This window comes from Falco cherrug, chromosome 2, assembly GCF_023634085.1.
Source record: "Falco cherrug isolate bFalChe1 chromosome 2, bFalChe1.pri, whole genome shotgun sequence".
Lineage (NCBI taxonomy): Eukaryota > Metazoa > Chordata > Aves > Falconiformes > Falconidae > Falco > Falco cherrug.
The window spans coordinates 25,477,927-25,498,499 of record NC_073698.1 but is presented as its reverse complement, the minus strand read 5'-3'; the positions used below and the strand labels follow the sequence as shown (position 1 = coordinate 25,498,499).

Here is a 20,573-nt window from a genome sequence, read left to right as displayed (position 1 = left end):
GCTACAGGTAAAACCTGCCCGTGGTAAAGCAGAGGGGGAGAACAGATGATCATCCAGTTAAAAAAAAAAGAGCAGAAGTCCAGAGCTGTTGGAAGAAGGCAGCTGGGATAATATTCTTTGGAAACAAGCATGTGTGGCTGTCAGAGGGTTAGAAAACTTGTCACATGTCCTTAAAAATAACTGCTGACTTGGCTTTGTGAAGCTGCTTATGCAGTTCATCTAGACAGTCATTGCAGATATATTGATTTTGTTTTTCTGAATATATATCTCTACAGTACTAAAGCTAAATGCAGATTGGCCTCAGGACAAATCATTTGGCCTGTGTGTGCAGTTTAAAATAATCTTCAGAATTGTTAATGCAAAGATAAAATAATAAAAGCCAAGTGTACAGATTAAAAAGTAAATCAATACATAGTTTTGTATTGACCGTAGTTTTGTATAATAACCTGTATATCAGTTTCCAAAGTTGATGTGATCCTACATGTAGAAAAAGACTATGTCATGTGTTTGTCATGAAAAACATTTAAAATCGCTGACGACAACAGTCACTTTCTTGACAGCTTGCAAAAATATGTTTGATTCTGCTAACTAGGGGCAGGCATAGAGTTAACAACATCTACTGTCATATCTGGCAAGTATCACAAAAACTGGTGTGAGCTTCTGACCAGCAGCGGTTAAATGGAGTGGCTATTTCTGTGTGTTGCTTTCCAGTAAGATTCTTTATATCTGTGGCTGTCAAACTCTGGCAGAAGTACAGGGATATAGTGATGAAGCTTTTATTGCATTTATAAAGAAAACAATACATAATTCTTTGGCCAGCTTTTTAAAAAGATGAAAAAGATAGTTTCTGTGGCAATTAGAAAACTGCAGTTGTTTGCAATGCGGTCTCAGGAACTGGTCGTGTTTGAAGGATACTGGTCCTCACTGCTGCGCTGATTTCAGGAAGGATATTATGTCATTCTGTGTACTCAGTGTACAGCCTGGATTGAATGGAAAGAAAGGGTAATTTATTTCTCTCCAGGTTTATTTGAAAATGTTTTGGGTGTAGTACTAGTACTAACTTAGTTTTCAAGCAGCAGCTGCAGATGGGATGGATTAACACACCTCCTGTACCTGTCATGGTGCTGTTCAACGTTCCCTCTTGTAAGCCATAACCCATCAGCTGTCTGGGACAGCCAGGGCTGCCAAAGCCACCCAGCAGTGCTGAGGCTTATGAGAGGCTGTGTGGTGGGTCACAGAGGAGTTTCTGAGTTGTAACTGTTCTTCCTGCAGCTTGTTGCATGGATGATCTGTCTGTGTTGAATGGCCTCTGCTCCTCTGCCACAGCTTTCCAACCTGTCCGGCACAGAGCTGTGGGAAATATTTGTATAGCACCTTGATGATGTGATACATGTTACGGTTCAGTATATGAAATATTTGTGTATTATGCATCTTTCTTCACTTTTTGTATTGATGGAAAACTGGGGACAGAGTCTTCTGTTAATTAGATGTCAGTTCATTAGCAATAATGAAAGTAGGTATGCAGATAGACACTGATGTCTGTGTATGCGCCATATGTAGGAATACACATATCTAGTGCAAAGGCATAGGCAAGACATATTTCCTCTGCAGTGCCCCAAGTATTGACTAATAATTTTGAGTTGGCAATACCAATATAGCTAGTGTGACTAAATCTGAAACCTTCAGTTTACACTCTGGATGAAAACCCTAGTCCCATCAGTCACTGACAAGACTTTCACCAGTTTTTGCTGGGTCAGCATGTCACCCTCTGTGCTTGCCTTGTTTACACTGTAAGCAGTGTGAGGGTACTGCAGTCAGTTCCAGCCCCTCTCCCAGAAGGTATCGGACGAGTACTGTAATATGGATGGAGGTATCAGAGGTGAGTTTTACCCCATTGGCAAGTGGGATTTGTTACTAGCGGAATGCCACAGAGCGATTTATCAAGAATGCATTGAAAAGTAAATCAGGGGATGCAAGATGACAAGCAAAAGTTGCTTTCAGTCACCCAGTGGAGTAAAGCGTGCAAATAATTATTTAGTCTTGAATTTGTATGTCCTTGAATCATACATTTTAAGGCCATTAAGACAATGTGTTTGAACACTGCTACCCCAGTTTTTGTGTTAGCACCTCCCCAATTGAATCATTTGAATTATATGTTTAGAAAAACATCCATCCTGAATTTTAATATTGCTGGAATGGTAAATCCTGCCTGATTGGTTGCTTTGCTGAAAACAGATCTGCCACATGTTTAAGTAAGTGCTAAGCTGCCTTGGGGCTTGTTGGAATACCTGCTCTGTACTTCTTGTGCAGATATTTTTCAGTTGCTGGATTTCAGACTGCAGGGACCCACAGTAGGAAACGGTGAAGTTCTTACATCGGGGATATTTTTCCTTAGTGAAAGGAATTATTTGCAAAATCACAGTGCGTCCAATTTACAATGTATAAAGCAGTCAAGGCTTCCATTCCAGGATAGGAACCTGGTTCATTAATGCAGGGTAATACAGTGTTGCATATACTGCTATCTGTTCAGTCATCAGCTACATGTACTGTTCTAAACGATGCTAAATTGCCCTTATCATATTGTGCAATACAGCTTGATTTCCTCCTTTAAAAACACGCTTTCTGAAGAAGCTTTTCTTTGTGTTTTCCTTCGGTGTTAGTTAAAAATAAACTGAATGAATCATTAGAGGAATTAGGCCATTTAATAATTTCTAAAAAGAAAACCACCACATGGGAAATGAAAGGAACTAGACTGTTATTTTAATCAGATCATACTTTGAAAGTCCTAAATATTTGGTTTATGTACACCACCGTCTCCTTGAGGCAAAATTATGTGGTGGCCTGTGAATGTGTGTAGTAATTATCTGTCTGATATTAAATAGGTATTTTCAAAATGTGATCTTTTGATGATTCCCTTTCCCCCATAAGCCCGTTAGTTTCCATGCTGAAGGGGACACATGCCTCAGCATAAAGGAACAGGGTGTAGCATGCTTGGTCTGAGGTATTTATTCAAACTGTGTATGCAGTAACTGTATGAGAATTCATTAATGATTACTCATGTTCTCTTTAAATAAATAAGGTGGTGACTTTCAAGAATTTATATTACATGAGTCACAAAGTTGTTATTTCTTTCACAGTACATGGCTAAATGCAGTGCAGAATAGGAAATATAAAAAGTCGCTGCAGATAAAAAGTAAGGAAGAATTAAAGCCATACGCTGAAAACATTACATTGAAATCGTTGACTGTGTAGTACAAAGTAAGAGCATAAGCCAGGATGAACAAATCAACATCTGCCCCAGAACAGCTAGGCATCGCTGGTAAAGAAATGTCCCCATTCATCCACAGTAGAATCTGATTCTTAGCCTGCACTTTCAGTAAGAAAATGGTATGAAGAAGCAAATGCAAATAAGACAAATTCCTGTTCTCGGTGAGTAGATTCCTGCCCACAGTGAGTAATGCTCTGTGATTTGTCTCAGTTTATGTCCACAGGCAAGAGCAGTTGAAAAAAATTGTTCGATGGAGCGACCTCAAAGCAAACTTTAACTTTTCAAGGCAAACTCAGCGTTCAACAGTCAGCAGATATTTTGTACTCTTATATGTTGCAAGTTCAATTTTGATCTTTAATGAGTACTATTTTTTTCTGTGTCACCTGCATTTGTCTGGTTTGAACGAGCATTAGAGGTGCAAACAAATGCACCTTTCTGTCTATAGTCTTCCCTTTGGAGCTAGTTCAACATGTTTAATTCTTCTCTTTTCTAAGCATGAGTACAGTTTGTGGAAAGCATTACAGAAGAACACGAGTGACTTGGCAGAAAGCTGTGCATTTTAGGTGACTTTAAATTTCAACTTAATGTAAAAGAAGCTGTAATATAATCCCATACTCAAAAAGAGCTTGGAAGTCATGTAAGTGAAAACATTGCAGTCATAGTCTGCAATAAAAAAAGCCCAGATCACATTGTGGATACGCGCACAGGTATGGCATTACCTGTCCGTCCCTGGAGATGGGAAGTGTGATGCAATTATGTTATTAAAGACTGTGGTTTTGTTTAGACATACAAAGAGGACAAAATACGGTTGTTCAGGCAACCTGGACTGTAGCATTTCCCATGTTCTGGATGCTGGCCACTTTACCTAAACATCTTTAAACCTCATTATCTGAACCCACAAATTAAAAGATGAACCAACAAGATTCAGCCTTGGTGAACACCTTCACTTAGGTCATCTCTGCCCAGTGCCAGTGACCTACTTATTGCCTCTTGAGCTTGTGGGTTAACTCGTGGCAGTAGCAGTTTGTAGTTCCCATTCAACCCCCAGTGCCTCTGCGTGGCTCCGTGTCTGTGCCCTGGCTCAGGCACACAAGAGAGGACAGGTATGGGTCTGCAGTGGCCCAGGGCCCTGGGGGGAACATCCTCAGCTACAGAGTTGCCTGGCAGACCTCAGCTGAGGCATGGTCCGTCACCCTCTCCAGCATCAGACATGTGTGTGGCAGGCATGTGCTCACAGCAGAGGGATCTTTGCGTTGGTTAAACAATATCAAGTCTTGACTAAGTCTGTGAAAACTATTTCTTACAGTAGGTGAAGATCCATTAGAAACTGAGACCCTACATCACATGAAGCTTCTTAACCATCGTCCTTTCTTCCTTACACATTATCTTTCCTCAAGTCCTTAGCTCTAAACTCAGAGAAACTGGAGTTTTTCAATTAAATTGTAGGATTTCTTTAAAAAAAATTTTTTTTTCTAAGCTTGTACTCTGAAATTGTTGAAGTATTTGTGTGAAACGTTTGCACAAAACCCTGTGAATGTCCTGAGGGGTATTTATAAACTCAGAGTGCCCTGAGGTGTGCTTATACAAAAAAATTTAAAAATTAAATAGTAGAATGAAAGATTGCCGTCCAGCTAATGAAAGCTTCATAGAAAACAGGGCATTTGAAATGGAGAAACTTTCACTAGAGCAAACCTGGCAAAGAGGTTCAAATGCTGAAATTGTCCAGAAATACCTGTGTGGTGTGTATCAAGAAGTGACCTGTGTGGTACCAGAGATCAGACTCAATGATGATAGTGGTTCCTTCTGGCCTTATCACTTCACAGCCACTGAGTGTCAGAGACAGTTCTGCTGACGTGCAGGGTGGACACTGGGAAGTAAATGTTGGCTCTTCTCTTTAGTTACGGGACTTATGCTCTCAATTTCACTGAAAGCAGGATTTCAGCCAAGGTGAAATCTTAACTTGAGACATTTTTGTTTTGAAATTGTTTGTGGTGAAATGAAAAGCTATGCTATGTATCTTTGTATTGATCACTGAGGAGATTTTTAATTTTCACATTAACTCTTTTGTAAAATTACAATTACAAGCCAGTAATGTTAAAACACATTGAAGCCAATAGATGCAAGATGTAGGCTCAATACATGAATCATTACAATAGTAATTGGGGTTTTTTAGTTTAATAAAATGCTACATAACAGAAATAAAATAGAAATTACTCACAAAAATAGATTAAGAGAATCTGTACATGGCACTTGTTACTGTGAGACTCATGTCTGTATTTATACATAAATCCCTGAAAATAAAGTGCAGTATTTGTACCATGAGCACCATAAGTGTTAATTAAAAAGATCTGCAATTTTAGATTCCAGACAAATACTATTTTTCTCTCTACGCAACAGATCCTTATGGACTTTTTTTGTTGTTTTGATTCAAATGCAATAGCATCTTAGCCATAGTCATTGTTGTTATTTTACTCCTATCATACAATATTCTCAGACTTTTAGTTGGACGTAAACCATAAGTTCTAAATTGAGGTGTTTCATACAGGGCATCACATATATTTAGATTAGTGCCTAAGCTCTAATGGAAGGGATGGAGAAAACAGGTCCCTTGTAGTTAGGCTATTCGGTTAGTAAACAATTGTCTGTACTTGTGTTTGTTACACCTTGTGATAGCCACTTTTGAGGGTAAAACGCTGAATTCTATGGCCCGTGGGCTTGATCCAGTAGATACTAGTTGTGTCATTTCTTATTTATACTTACTTTACAGGTATTTGAATGTGGGCAAGTCAGTAAACTCTCATCTTCATGCCTCGTAAAATTCTCACGTGTTGTACTTTTTGCTTAAAAACCTGTTGAGTTTCCTTGTTCAGGTTCAATGCAACAGGTTAGCTGAGCTAACTAGAGAAAATCATCACAACGCTAATTGTACACCATCACTTAGTGGGGGAGAGGAGGGCTTGAGCACCTTGACCTGAACTATTTAGAAGCTATTGAAGAGCAGACATGATTTAGAGAACTTGGGAGCATTATGGCTTAGCTGAAAAGGATGTGCGTTGACTCAGTCTGAAAACATTTTGTGGCTTTTCGTCTTTCATCTGTTACAGGACTGAGGAGGTTAATTCTGCCAGGAGAAGAAAATCACTCCATAGCACTTCAAACTGCATGGGGTTTTGACAAACACATACTCGCAGATGAGCAAAAGTTTCTGTCTTCATGATGTTAGGTGAACTCGGTGAAATAACTTTGTTTAAAATATGGGCTGCACGGTACATCTTAAGTAAATACCATCTGCCAGCCAGGGAAGCTGCCTTGCTGGAAAATACCAGACGTTTTGCTTTCCACTTGAAATCCTTTGCCAAAGAAGGGCTCAGCCCTGCAACTTAGTCAGATGAATCTTCCTCTGTACTAAAGGAGCAAAACAATAAATTCCAATAATGTCAGCTGGTATTGTTTTAATGAACTAAGTATTACAGGCCTTTAGCAATAGTTGTGTTCCTTTTTAATAGGATTGTGGTTGGAGGGGGATCTGTGTGAGCGAAGTTTTCAGGATTTGGAAGCAAAATCTGTACATATGTATTGTTATCGCTTTCATTTAGACCTAATGGCCTTGAAGGGTATCTGACTTTTTTCCCTCTTAATGTGTTAACTAGTGTCTTTCATGGTTTGTTTATTTTATTGATTGTGCCATGCTTATTTCTAATTCTCTATGACTTCAGTGGTTTAGGAGTATGGAAAAAAGTGGCAAGTTTGAAGTGGAATCTCTAATTTAATTCTAGCTTTTATCTTTTTTAGTCACAAACATGCACCTGCCAGCATCCCGTGCCCCCCCCCCCCCGCCCCAGACCTGCCATTTTCTGGGAGATTTCTCAGCTTCCTTCTTGAAATCACATTTGCAGGAAAATGTGACACCCTTTCATTAAGGAAAGGCATTTCCTTAAAGGCTGCAGTACAGCTTTTAATGCCAAATGTGTCCAGAAGCAAGGGTGATGCTACAGCAACACCTCTCTAACACTTCTCTACAAGGGAGCTGCTGCTTCTGCAAACCTCCCACCACGTGCTGAACCCTGTGGTTTTTCTCTAGATCTCTGCAACTCTTTCCCCTTCCTTAAACGTGCATCCTTTGGGCCACTACTTCAATGTGCATTATCGACATTATCCAGAAGCTCCTCCTTGCAGATGTCAGGTGTTAACACATCATGTTCCTGTGTTGGTACTAGCCTTATGGCAGTAAAGTGTCCCTCTGACTCTGAGTGGGCATGTCTGTACTGCTAAGTAAAAGGGATGGGAGGTGAGCTGGAGAACCCCCTACTCTGCTGAGCAGGTGACTCGCTGGCTCTGTTTTGGCCTTCTCCAGCTAGCTCAACCCAGAGCAGTTTTATGGGAAAGAGGACTAGTCCTAGGTAGTGCAGGCATGAGGTGAGTGATGCCACTTGACCAAAACCCAAGAATCAGGCTGTCTTTCATTTAGCAGTGTGAATGTAACCACTCTTGCCTCTGCCACAGAAGATGCAAAATGAGGAGACACTTTGCTCCACAGGTCTAAAGATCTAACATTAATGTTTCTGTAGTATTTACCTCCAAAACAGTAAAATATTCTTGCTGTAATACAATTTTTAATACCTGAAATTAATGAAGGAGGTATGCAAAAGTAAATGTATCCTATCATGAACTGCCTTTCCATTCCTGCATAAATGCAGAAATAAATTCTGTTAAAAAGCCGACTACTTAAGTCTTTTTCATTATTTCATGCTGCGCAGCAGACGGTTCACATTAGCTAACCACAACCCTAACCTTCTTGTGAAATCAATATCCCAAATTTGTGTAAACTCAGAACCTGCAGAGACAACTCAAAATAATTAGATCATATTGATCATCCCAATAACTGCAGCGTCATCAAGCATCCTTCCAAAGGACCTAAGATTTGAAAAGGGACCAAAAGATGTAAGATGACTCTAGATTTGAGAAGGAACAAGGGTCTCTTGTCAACACTGAGATGGCCCAAATGTAGGACTCGTGTGAAAGGCATGGCACTTTTGCATACTTTTAGCTTCAGGAAGCAGCAGAATGATTAGTTTTTCCTAGTCTCCAGTTGGTATGGGAGTGGGAGTCTGGACAGGACAGGACAGGACTCTCAGAGCCACACAATGTGGCTTTTTTGTAATGTATTTGGCAAACTCAAATGTTCTGTGGGATGAATCTAAGATTTTGTCTGTAATTGCATCTGATGGCAGCATCTGAATATCTAATCATTTTGTAACTTCAGAGATAACGGCTTTCTCTTCCTGCAAACATTTATCTGAGGGAGATAATGTAAAATCCAAAAGTTAATGCTTGGCACAGATGGCGAGGCATTAAGTCTTTGGCTATTAATTTTTTTTTCCTTTTTCTTTTCATTTTTACAGCTATATTTATCTATATTTCCGAGGACTTTTTGAAACTGCCATTCTGTCAGCTTCACTTTGTTAAAAGCATGGCGGTCTGCCTAGGTCTTATCCAGAATTAAATGGAGTTTCTCTTCTTTTAAATTCAGCAATCATCAGACTATATCTGTTATAAAAGCCCCTTCCAAATTAGCAAGGTGAGATATTCAGAATACTTTGTCCAAAACCACTTTATCAATCATACTGCTGATTCTATATTTTTTTAGACCAGACAACCCTGCCAAAACCTGAGCCATTGCAGCAAAAGCTGCATTTCATACCACTGCCTGAGTGATGTAGCCTGGATCAAATAGTACCAGCGCTGGTTCATGGCTGGGCTTGTTACGTCTTCATCCAATGCTTCGTGCCGAAAGCCAGAGCTGTCTCCACCCCACTGATGGCTATTCAGACACTGCATGAGTGGTGCTGCCTAAGGAAACGCATGGCTGCGGTTCTTCTCTGGGATAGTTCAGCCATTCCTCCCCAGCAGCTCGCCACCCTGCCATCTTCAATGAGGGGCCGCGGGCACCAGGGGGAAGCGATGGAGTGCCCTTGCACTTGCACATGGGGCACGAGGTTTTGTCTGTTCAGACCAAGAATGATCTATTCACCAGCAGCTTCTGAAGGAAGGGAAAAATTTCCGGTGACATTTTAATTCTCTTTCATGTGGAGCTATTTTTAGATGGTACTACTGCCAGTCATATCCATGCTTTGTGTCTTTTGAGTTTTCACTGAACTGCATAATAAGCGTTTCAGCTCCCTGGCGCATAATGGCAGTGTTTTTTGCTGAAAGTCTTATTATTTCAAGTGGCTTCTTATCTTAAGATCGATTCATTAGTTCTGGCCTCTGAAGTTTAAGAGGAAATAATTGCAGTTGCTAAAATAATTCTAAATTAATTTTTTTTCAGTAATACTGATTCTCTCTAATATCAGGTTCTGAAAGTCTATTTTAAGACTGATAAAGCAGATGATTCACATTTTGGTGCTTGTAATCTGGTTTCTAACATCCACAGCTGAGTTGTTAAGCTGGGTGAGAAAAATGGGATATCAGAGGGAAATACAGAACCTTTTCCGTTACTCAGGTTAGTTTTTTAGTTTGAGAGTGCAAACCACATTACACCTCAGGTGCTCACAGAAAGCCAACAGCAACGAGAGCTGCGAGGAAGTGTCACTTACATTCCCATTAGCCCTGTCGTACACTGCTGCCTCCCACAGTTGCTAGCCCAGGGGCTACTCCTGACACACAGGGAATGGCTGTGAGCTCAGCTGGTGTCCCAAAACCCACCCATGAAGTACTGCTCTGGCTCCATCACTGCTGGTAGCCAGGCTTGCTGGGGGATGGAGCTCAGGTGCATGGACGTGAGACATCAGGTGGACGCACATGAGAGCAGAGTAAGATCATGTTGGCTGATTGGAATATGGTGTAGAAGCTGAGCAGCCAGAGTTTTCCTGGTTTTGTCTGTCTGTCTATCTATCTATATGTATATATATTTATATACTTTTATAAGTCTAAAAATTAGATTTCTGAAGGGACTAGGCACTTTAAATACAAAGATTTAAAACAGTTCAGTGTTGCTAGAATTTGCAATGACCCAGAATCTTCTCATCCGCCCAGAGTATAGGGAGTGCGGCTCAGTACCAGACCCATCAATCTGCCCTCATCTTTCTGCGGAATATCCTGTCAGCTCTTACAGGTGTGTGGCAAATACAATTCTGTAGTCATTTAACTGATTTAAATAGAAATTAAGATTTCAAAAAGTATATAAACTAAAACTTCTGCCCCATCCAACTCTCATTGCACCATCCTGCTCTGCTTTTTTCTGACACTGAGGGCACTGGTCTCCAGAAAGCTTTGTTCGTTAGCTCTCTAGTAACCTCCAGCTAGGACCACTGGCCAGGATTGCTCAAGGCATCCTCGTCTGGACTGGCTCTGCAAAAAGCAGACTGCAAAACATAAGATATGGAAAAAAATGTGTGTTGTTACTTTATCATAGGCCTGATTTGTGACTGTTTCCTGCTTCTTTGACAACAATGGTGGTTTGGACTAGTTGTGCCCTGACATCAGAGACTTTGATTCAAACCAGTTATTTTTTCATAACAAAGCACACACATATTACTCAAGAAACCATTTGCTTACTTGACTTTAACCAAGTAATTATGTGATAATCAGAAGTGGCTCAGATCTCTGAGGTCACATTGTTCTAGAAAGTTGTGTTTTGGGCCACTTCTATAGAAGAGTTTGCTTAAGAAGAATGCTGCATTGCTGTTGGACTCTCATTGGGCATAAGGCCTAAAGTTGTTGTGCAAACAAGAAGAAGGTCTTCACCAGCCACCATGTATGAAGTTATGTGAGAACTAGAGGAAGACTATAGTCTGAAGTCCTGGAAGTGTCCCATCTTAAGTCTTTAATGAGGATGAATATAAGACTACTGGCATTTTCATTGTAGCTCTACAGAGTCATTTACTCCCCACGCTGGCAGAGCTTTTTATAGCTCCATGGTGCCTGCTGACTGATTCTGAGAGCAGAAAGTTTTGCAAAACCCGCTGGTCCCAATAAAGAGAGGCTGTAGCTTTTAAAATACAAGCTGAATACAGATTATACAGACTTTTAAAGATAAGGATGCAAGTAGTTGCGTGCAGGTGTTTTCTTTTTCAGCAAAACATTTGTGTCGTTGCAATGCTTGCTTTCTCCTGAGCACCTGAAGCTGACTGTTAACAGTTTTCTGGCCTAAACTATTGCCATATAGTTTGTTTTGTAGAAAACATATGAAAAACTGAAATCGTAGAATAATTGTCTTTGGTGAATGTTCAGTAGAGATGGCCACAATCAATTTAAAGTGAATCAAAAATGCACTACCCATTTTTAAATACTATTCCTTATTGACTATACAGCAGCTGGAAAACTATAGCAAGTTTTAATTATCTTCAGAAAACAAAAAGCTCTTGCCAACACATGCTGGTTATTATCAGCAGCTGCTATATGCTGACATACTCTTTCAGTTCATATGAGGCTCAGCTGTCTTAAACAATCATTGTAAAATGTAAAATAGATTCATAGTGATGATAATTTCTTGTTAGATACTTAACTACTGATGTAATTGGTACTGAATTTAGGTTCGTGTCTTTGTTTAAGCTGTAATAAAATTACATAAAACCCCAACTGTTTCATGTAAGAGGTGCAAATAGCATGCAACAGGAATTTAAAATATTGAACCATGGTGCTTTTTAAACAATTAATTAAAAAGAATCAAATTCCCTGATAGGGTTTCAGCATTTGTATAAACGTAAAATTTGACTTTCTACCTTTGAATAACAATTACTACAACTTTATCAAAATGAAAATGATACAATAATTTGCTGGTTTAAACAGGAATCTTTATCTTTTACATGTCACCCTTCTCTTAGCAGAAGTGGAGATCTTTATGGCATTCACTGTTGTCAGATCAGATACTGCAATTTTGTCTATTGCATAATTTAGCAGAGTTTGTTTTTTTTAATGACATTAATGTACTTTTCAGAACCTGCGACACCAAGAAATATATGCAGCATTTATGCTTTAGTTTTCTGTAGAAAGACGGATAGGTATGGTAGATTCTTTTTCAATATGTCTAGAGCCTGCATCTTTGCCAAACTGGAAAATTTGTGATTAACTTGATTTTCTGTTACCTTATATTGCCTGTGATATCCTTTAATTTTGCACTGACAAAGTATAAAAGGTATCAGGCAATCTGTAAAATGTTTTGTTTGGTCATTGGCAGCAAGGCAATTTCAGATCCTTTCTTGTCGACTTGAGTGATTGACTGAGATTTGACGGTTTCTATTCTGCAGCTTAACCTGGAAGGAAATGTTACATTCGGTGGAGTGGACTCTTGACATTTTAAGTTCTTCAGTAAGGATTAAAAATACATGAGACTCCACATAGTTGTATTTTACTGAAAATATTATTGACTTTTGGACTTGAGTTTTCACCCAATCTGTTCTTTAATCAAATTACAGTCTAGCAAAATACAGTTCAAATTACAGTTTTAAGTAGGACTTGGGTAACATTCACTCTTAGAAAATAGGTGGTGTGCATATGGTTATATACTGTCTTCACACCAGCTGTGTAAAGGACATTTTTATTTGCTGTCTCTGAGACCCAGAGTTCAGATACCTGGACAGGTCCCAGCAAAGAAAGGCACTGTGCTGAAACAAAATAGCTCTAGTTTGCAAAAAATAGTCTGTGCAGGAACATCACAGTAGCATCACAAAGTGTGGGAAATATACCTGGTTGTACTCTGGCGTTTAGAAACCACAACGGCTGGTTTGGTAACAAATCTGCTTTGCTGAAGCTTATTAAAACCTCCAAAACTTCAATGAACAAGAACCTCCCTGGCATCAAGACCAAAGACTTCACAGAATCACAGAATAATTTAGGTTGAGACATTGGAGGTTCATCTGTTCCAACCACTGCTCAGAGCAGGGACAGCTAGATCAGTTTCCTCAGTGTCAGGTTTAGTTCTGAGTATCTCCAAGGTATATATGTGTATATATATATATATATATGATATATCACAAGTTCCAAAACTTCTCTGGGCAACTGGTGCCAATATTTGACCATCCTAATGGTGAATTTTCTCTTCCCTTGTATCTAATTGGATTTACAATGCTGCAACTTGTTCCCATTGCCTTTCATCCTACAGCTGTGTACCTCAAAAAAGAGTCTGGCTTCACTTTCCTGTCAAGTAGATGAAGCCAGCAGCAAGCTTTCCTAGCCTTAGCCTTTTTTTCTTCAGGTTGAACAAACCCAGCTCTGACAGTCTTTCGTCCTATGTCAAGTGCTTCAGCCCTCTGACCATCTTGATGACCCTCTGCAGGGCTTGCTCTGGTAAGCCCATGACTTTCTTGTGCTGGGGAACCCCAAATGGAGCAGAGTAGTCTCACAAGCGTGGATTGGAGAAGAACAATCACTTGCCTTGATCTGCTGGCTATGTCCTTTCTAACACATTAGCCCAGTATGAGGGTGGTCTCCTTGGCCACAAGGACACACTGCCTACTCATGTCTGATTTGTTGTCCAACAGGACCCTGGAGTTCTTTTCTGCAAGGGCCATCCCTGTCCAGTTAGCCCCAGCCTGCCTTGTTGCAGAGGGTTACTCCATCCCAGCTCCAGGACTTTACATTTAGCTATGTTGAATGGTATGAGACTCCTGTCAGATAGTCTTTCTCCAGCCTGTCAAGGTCACTTTGAAGAGTAGCCCTCCAGCATATCATCCACAAACTTCTTGAGAGTGCACTTTATTCCATTATCCAGGCTATTAATTAAAGACATTAAACATTATCTGTCCAGTATGAATCCCTGAAGAATGCTGCTAGTAACCAACCACCAGCTGGACTTTGTGCTGCTGATCACAAACCAGGAGATTAGTGGTCCAGCTAGTTGTCACCCATGTTACCTATCATTCACTTACCTGGTTTGGCTATAAGGATGCTGTGGGAGACCAAGTCAGACAAGCCTGCTTGTTCTGTCTCCTTCCCTAACAACTACCGGAGAACAGCCCATTGGATATGGTATACTTAATCCCATGTCTACAGATGACCCAAGTTCAAGATCTTGTCCACATTCCTATGGCGTAAGCAATGGTAAACCTTTCTCACTTGTAATTTTTGTCCTTTTCGCTTTTATAGAAATAACTATACATCAGTACAGATAATTGAACCAGGACCTCCAAATTCACAGATCTGTGCCAAAAGCACTATGTAGCAAAGTCAGTCTCTCTAGACCTTCCAGTTCTGTAGGGTACTCCGTCTTGTATCTGAAATTCATTGAATGAAACAAACCTGCAGTTCCTCTGCAGTCTTTAAATAGGAAAATACGATGAAAACAGAGAAAAAAAAAAAAAAAAAGACTGCAGCCTTGTTTAGTTGTGATTTGTCTTGCTAAGCTCTTGATGTGTATTCAGGCAAGTCCAATGAGTTGATGCTATTTCAATTAAATTGTTTTATACCAGCCTGAGGACGTGCAGATTAGTTTAAGAAAATACGGGGCAAAGGAGAGATACAGGGTGAGATAACAGGGGAGCGGCAGGTCTGTTCCACCCTTCCCACCCTTCCCAGTATCTTTACTTCCATGTACAGCATCAGGTGGGGCCATGCCAGAAGAGCAGCTGAAGAATCCACAACTGGGATCAAATATAAGTCAAAGGACGGGTAAGGAGACACACAAGGTGGGTCACTGCCATCACTAATGCAGGAGATAGAGGAATCCACCAAAAATGTCCAGGGCTGCTGAATCAGAGCTTGTTTTTCACTCTTGCTTCTGAGTCTTATTCTTGCCAGCAGCAATGGAGAGCTGTATTTAAACTGCCATTTCATATCCAGGATTACAAATATGACTCAGGTAAATGAGGGCAAGTACATGCAGGTCTGCTGCAGGGAAGTACATGTAAGAAAATGAATTTACACGGGTTTTTATTCCTATGAAAACAGAAGAATTTGGAGCTAAAAATAGGCATCTAGTTATTGTTACCTGCCTTTTTTTATATTCTCTGCCCCAATTCCTATCAGTAGAGGAAAAATAAAAATCCTAGGTAACAAATGCATATAAAAAATTACTTATTCTTTCTAGCAAGCGTTTAAACGGCCATCACAGATGTCTTTTTTATGATCAGGGCAATTGGTCTGGAGGAGTTAGTTTAGCCAGATAATTAGTTTTATTAATTTTCATTACTGATGGTTTTTAATAATAAAGTAAGCCACTCATAAAATAAATAAATACATAAATAAATAAATATATAAATAAGCTCTGAAGTACTGGCTTAAAGGATTTTGACATAAAAAAGACTGAAGGACTTTAGGTTATAAAGAGTCTGCCGTGTTTCTGCATCTAGAAAACCTAGAAAACTGTACTAGAGTCTCCTCTTAATTGGAATGTTTTGTACGATATCAAAAACTAGAAACAGTTCCCACTGTCTAGCAGAAGTAATTAAGCTTACCGTTTATTTTAAATGGTGCCTGTGTTTTCAAAGTAAAGCATGACTTTAAAGATGTCATTTTGAACCTCCCTGACCTTCCTCCCCAGGCCATTTGAAGCCCTTGAGGTAAGCAGAAGTGACAGGAGTTCAGCACCCTTTGAAAACTCTGGTAGCAGCTCTGTAATGTGGGATCTGTACCTGCTATTGCAATTTGAAGATCAGAAGATTAACACAGCAAAGCTCAGAGATCTTGATGGAGGGTAGATTGTAACAGAGCAGCAAAGCCAGAGTTACAATTCCAGATTCCCCAATGATGTGTTCAAGTACAGCAGCTCACACTGCCTTTCCAGAATAGAAGAGCATACAAAAGGCAGACCAGCACTAAAATAATCCATTTATTTCTTGGGGTATTTCACCTGCAACTCCTTCCAAAGGAATTCGCAAAGATACTGGTATGGCAGTAGCAAGGTGAGAGATGTGGCAGCTTATGGGTGCGTAACATCTCTGCACGTCAGTAAGACAGTACCGGCTGGGGCAGGCAGCTGGCATGGAGCACCCTGTGGGCAATCCCTGACCTTTTTTAAGAACTACAGCACGTAACACCTCTATCTTATAAATGAACTGAAACTGCAGTTTCAGTATAGAAAGACATTGAGGTGCTGGAGCCGGTCCAAAGAAGAGCAACAAAGCTGGTGAAGGGTGTGGAGAAGTGTTGTGAGGAGCAGCTGAGGGAACTGGGAGTGTTTAGGCTGGAGAAAAGGAGGCTCAGGCTTGCTCTGCACAAACCACCTGAAAGGAGGATGCAGACAGGTGGGAGTAGGTCTCTTCTCCAGGTAACAAGCGACAGGACAAGAAGAAATGGCATCAAAATGTGCCAGGGGCCAGGGGAGGTTTAGATTAGATATTAGGAAAAATATCTTCACTGAAAGGATGGTCAAGCATTGGAACAGGCTGTGCAGGGAGGTGGTTGAGTCACCATCCCTGGAGGTGTTAAAAAAATGTGTAATATTTAGAAGCATGTTTTAGTGGTGGACTTGGCAGTCCTGGGTTAACACTTGGACTTGATGATCTCAAAGGTCTTTTTCAACCTAAATGTTTCTATGATTCTACAGCCAAAATTATCTCCATTAAACAACTCAACCAAGCTTCTTGTACCAACGGCAATATTAGTAATGGGTTTGAGTCTCAGAGTGAGCACGGGAGGGGCTGGGGCTTGTTCCCACAGCATTGGCTGTGACCTGGGTGCTGGTTTGGAGAAGTGAGCAACTCGCTGCTCAGCCCCCTGTGCTGGGCAGTGTCACTGGACACGTAATCCAGCTGAAATGCACGTCCTTGCCAAAAGGGGTGGTTTTGTCCCTGGCCATTTGCCTCCCTTGAACTGAGTGTGGTAAAAGTGCAACTGCAGGATGACTTGGATCAGATCATTTGTCCAAAAGAAAATAAATGATTCTGTTTGTATGGTTTTATTAGAGGGGAGGTGGTAAGAACATGTGGCAAGGGATAGGCCTGCCTCTTTTAATGTCAATCAGCAGCATTATTGAATAAAAAGCAAAGTAAGGCTGTAGCTACACAAGTGATGTAGACCGAGGCAAAAAAAGCAACTTGTTGTATTGGATTTGTTTGCACATTTCTAATGTGTCCTTCATAACTCAGCAGAATTACTTTAAATAGACATTTGAAAGTATCTTAGCTGGAAATCAAATTAAAACATAACAAGGTTATACACAGAACATACTTAAGATTTTTGTTCTGCATTTGTGTACAAGAATCCAGAATAAAATCCTGGTTTCCTTTACCTGGATTGTAATGCCTTTATTATCTGTGGTACACTGGTGTTTGCAACTCTCTTGATTACTATTGGGAAGTGGTGTTATTAAACAGGGGTCTCTTATTCTTAACAAAAGTTCCCTAGAAACTGACAGGGCTAAAGGATTTAAAGGTCTCATTCTGAAATGCAGATCGTATCTTTTTATTAAGAATTTCTTCAGGGATATTGGAAATGTAAAGTTGACATTTCAAGAGCGATCAGCGCAAGGAAAGCACACAGTGTTAGGCAGAGGACAGCCAGATTCTCCTGGCATTATTCATAAAGAAAAATATTGGGAGCTCATGTGAATCAGCCGGTAGGAGGTTGCAGTGTGCCAGTAATATCATAGTGCTCTTGAGCATATTTGGGAAATGCAGAGATTCAAAATAGGTCTAAGCTTTTGTTTTAATTACTTGTCTTTCTACTAGTCCAATTTTTCTCCTCTGTTTGTTTTACTTTCTTGCCTTATCACCCTTTACCATAAGAAATAACAACACAGATTTTGGCCCTATATTTTGCGTCTGCCTACAGAGATAACTTTCTGTAACTGCCATTTTCATTTTGGTATTTTCCCCTTCCTTATCACACTACACACATGCTACCTCTTCCAAATCTCCTTACAAAGTATGCTAAAAATGTGCTTTTACATGTTTGACAGAACTCTAGCGGGCATAAGATCACTGATCAATAAAAAGAAGCTGTCTAAACAAAATCTTCATATTTATTTTTAGTTCATCTACATTTTATTTCAGTGGTTGTGCAAATTTTAATTTGGTTGCACAGTTTGCATGTGTAATTGTCCCTCTCACCCGTTTTTTCTGCTTCTCCTGCCTCCCTAGTCTGTAAACAAAATAAATAGAAATATGTCCGTGAGCTGATCATTTAAAAAAAATCACAATTTGGAATGTTTTCATTATATATCCGCTGTAGCTAAAAATATGCAGTTTTATATTTGGGAGCCTATTTTGCTGCACATTTACAAATCAGAGAGGTGAACACTCGTCTGCAGATTCCCAAGCTGGTGTCATTTGGGGAGGCTGTAGTACAAATTCCTCGGCAGCTGGGAAAGCAGGACAGGGTGCAAGGCAGCACTGATAGAGCTTCCCTGACGGAGGGAGACTCAAGGTGAGCCTCTGAACGCCCCTTTGGGTGGCCATGTGCTGTTCTGAGCCGCAGCCTGGTCCTACAGGGACACTACCAGACAGGCAGCAGGAAAAATTCCTCATTTCCTAGGGTTAGGGTGATTGACTTCATTCAAGGCATTCTTGGTTCTTTTTGCTTTAGATAAGTGTGGTTTCTGGTCTGTAGCTTGTTCATATGCCCTTGCCCTGAAGCAGTACAAGAAGCAATTGTACCCAGACGAGTATGGCTGCTTGTGAACCACACTGTTGTGTCTTACTTTTGAGTGCAACATCCCATAATGTTAGATATTCAGGTACTGTAATAATAAATGCAGAATTAAAGCTCACAGAAGGTAGGCTGAATTAAGGATCCTAGTCTAACTTGTACATGTTCTAAGACACTTACAATAAGCCATGATTCATCTATACAAACACAGCATATATGCTTAATATGCCCCGAATAATCTTCCACATGTACAGAGAAGATAAACACATCTATAGAAGAAACCTTCACTTCTGTTGTCCTTGCACATGAGAATTTTGGAAGCACTCCAGCAACAAGGCATCCATCAATCATCTGTTTCTTCCGCTCTCCTGCAAGGTTTATTGCCAGTTCCACCTGTGCGTGTCCCAGCTCAGACCCATGCAGGAGACTCTGCTCTGCCCTGTGGACACCCAAGGACAGCACTCCAGGAGGTGTATCCCAGGGGGCTCTTAGCACCTTGTCAGCTTGACCCCTTAATAAATTGCGTGGCAGTTCATTGTGGGGCACTGTGGCTGTCCCCATTGAGGTTTTGGGTAACATGGTAATCAAAAGGCCTTTGGCTGTGCGTGCTTCTCCTTTCTGACTGTTGTAGCTATGGCCAGGCGTGTAGCTGGCGTGTGAAGATGCACTGTTCTGCAATGGGTTATGCCATTCTTGCAGCACGGTGTAGATAGTGTGGGAGATATTTGTGGAATATTACAAAATAGCTTGTGACCCAAGACAGCAATGGTGAGATCATGAATGCCGAATACTGACAGGACCGCCGGGGCGGCAGCTGTTGCCTGTTGCAATCCCCGTGGCACAGCTGCATGCAGACAGGAATGTCTGGCACGGAGGGAGTACACCAGTGAGGGGATTACATGGTCATGGAGATTAAGACAACCAGGAATGCATCGAGTAGTTTTGCATAAGGCTCTTGAGGTTAGCTAGAGGCAGCTGTGCAGATGCAGGTTTTGAACGTCATCCCAGCCCAGAAGTTAGGTGCCATCACTAAACTGTGACAGGTTTAAATAGTGGCTTTAATGAGTGGCTGCCCTAGTGCTAAAAGTCAATACGCAGTGTCCCTGTGGGGATTTGAGGGGGGACCCAGGGATGATGAACATGACTAGTGCGTAAGATAGTATTTGCCTCAAGAAGAGTTAGTTTAGCCGAGTTGGCCTGGTGGTGGCATTATTTGTTTGCTTTGAGGAGCACATCAATACAAAGGATTGCAGACGTAAGGTGACCTCAGAAGCAGGTAGGAGAGGATCTGCTGGCAATGTGCATGATGCTGACATGACCAGGAGGTCTGCCATTTACCTGCTGGAGGAGATGGAGTCTCTCCTTTTGCACTGAAGAGAATAATTACCTTTTCAGTGCCAGTACTTGCAGTTACCTGCTGCTGTTTGTGGGACCACATCCTGGGATGATTGCAACCAGAAGAAAACCATATCACTGGTTTGATTGGTAGAGTGCACATCTGACTGACTGAAGGCTAGCTAGATGGTGGTGCCTGCAAAGCTGTTGAGTGTCAGTGTGCTCAGTGTCCTTGAATGCACCAAGAAAGTGCAAGCTTCATCACTGCTCGCTAGCTGCTCAGTACCCCTATAGCGGGGAGTGCAGTGCTGAGTGATGTTGCAGTTGCTTATTTTGACACTGCTTATGTGTTCCTGTATGAGACTTAAAATATGACTAGAAACCCTCGATACAGGTTTGTGCCTCTTCTTAATTAAGCTGTCAGAGACTGGTGTAGTTCTGGGTC

At 40.8% G+C, this 20,573-nt stretch overlaps 1 protein-coding gene across 3 annotated transcripts in view; it reads left to right on the top strand.

Annotated features, from left to right (window-relative positions):
- STARD13 (StAR related lipid transfer domain containing 13) overlaps positions 1-20,573 on the top strand; it is a 297,402-nt gene that overhangs the window by 178,803 nt on the left and 98,026 nt on the right. The window lies entirely within an intron of this gene.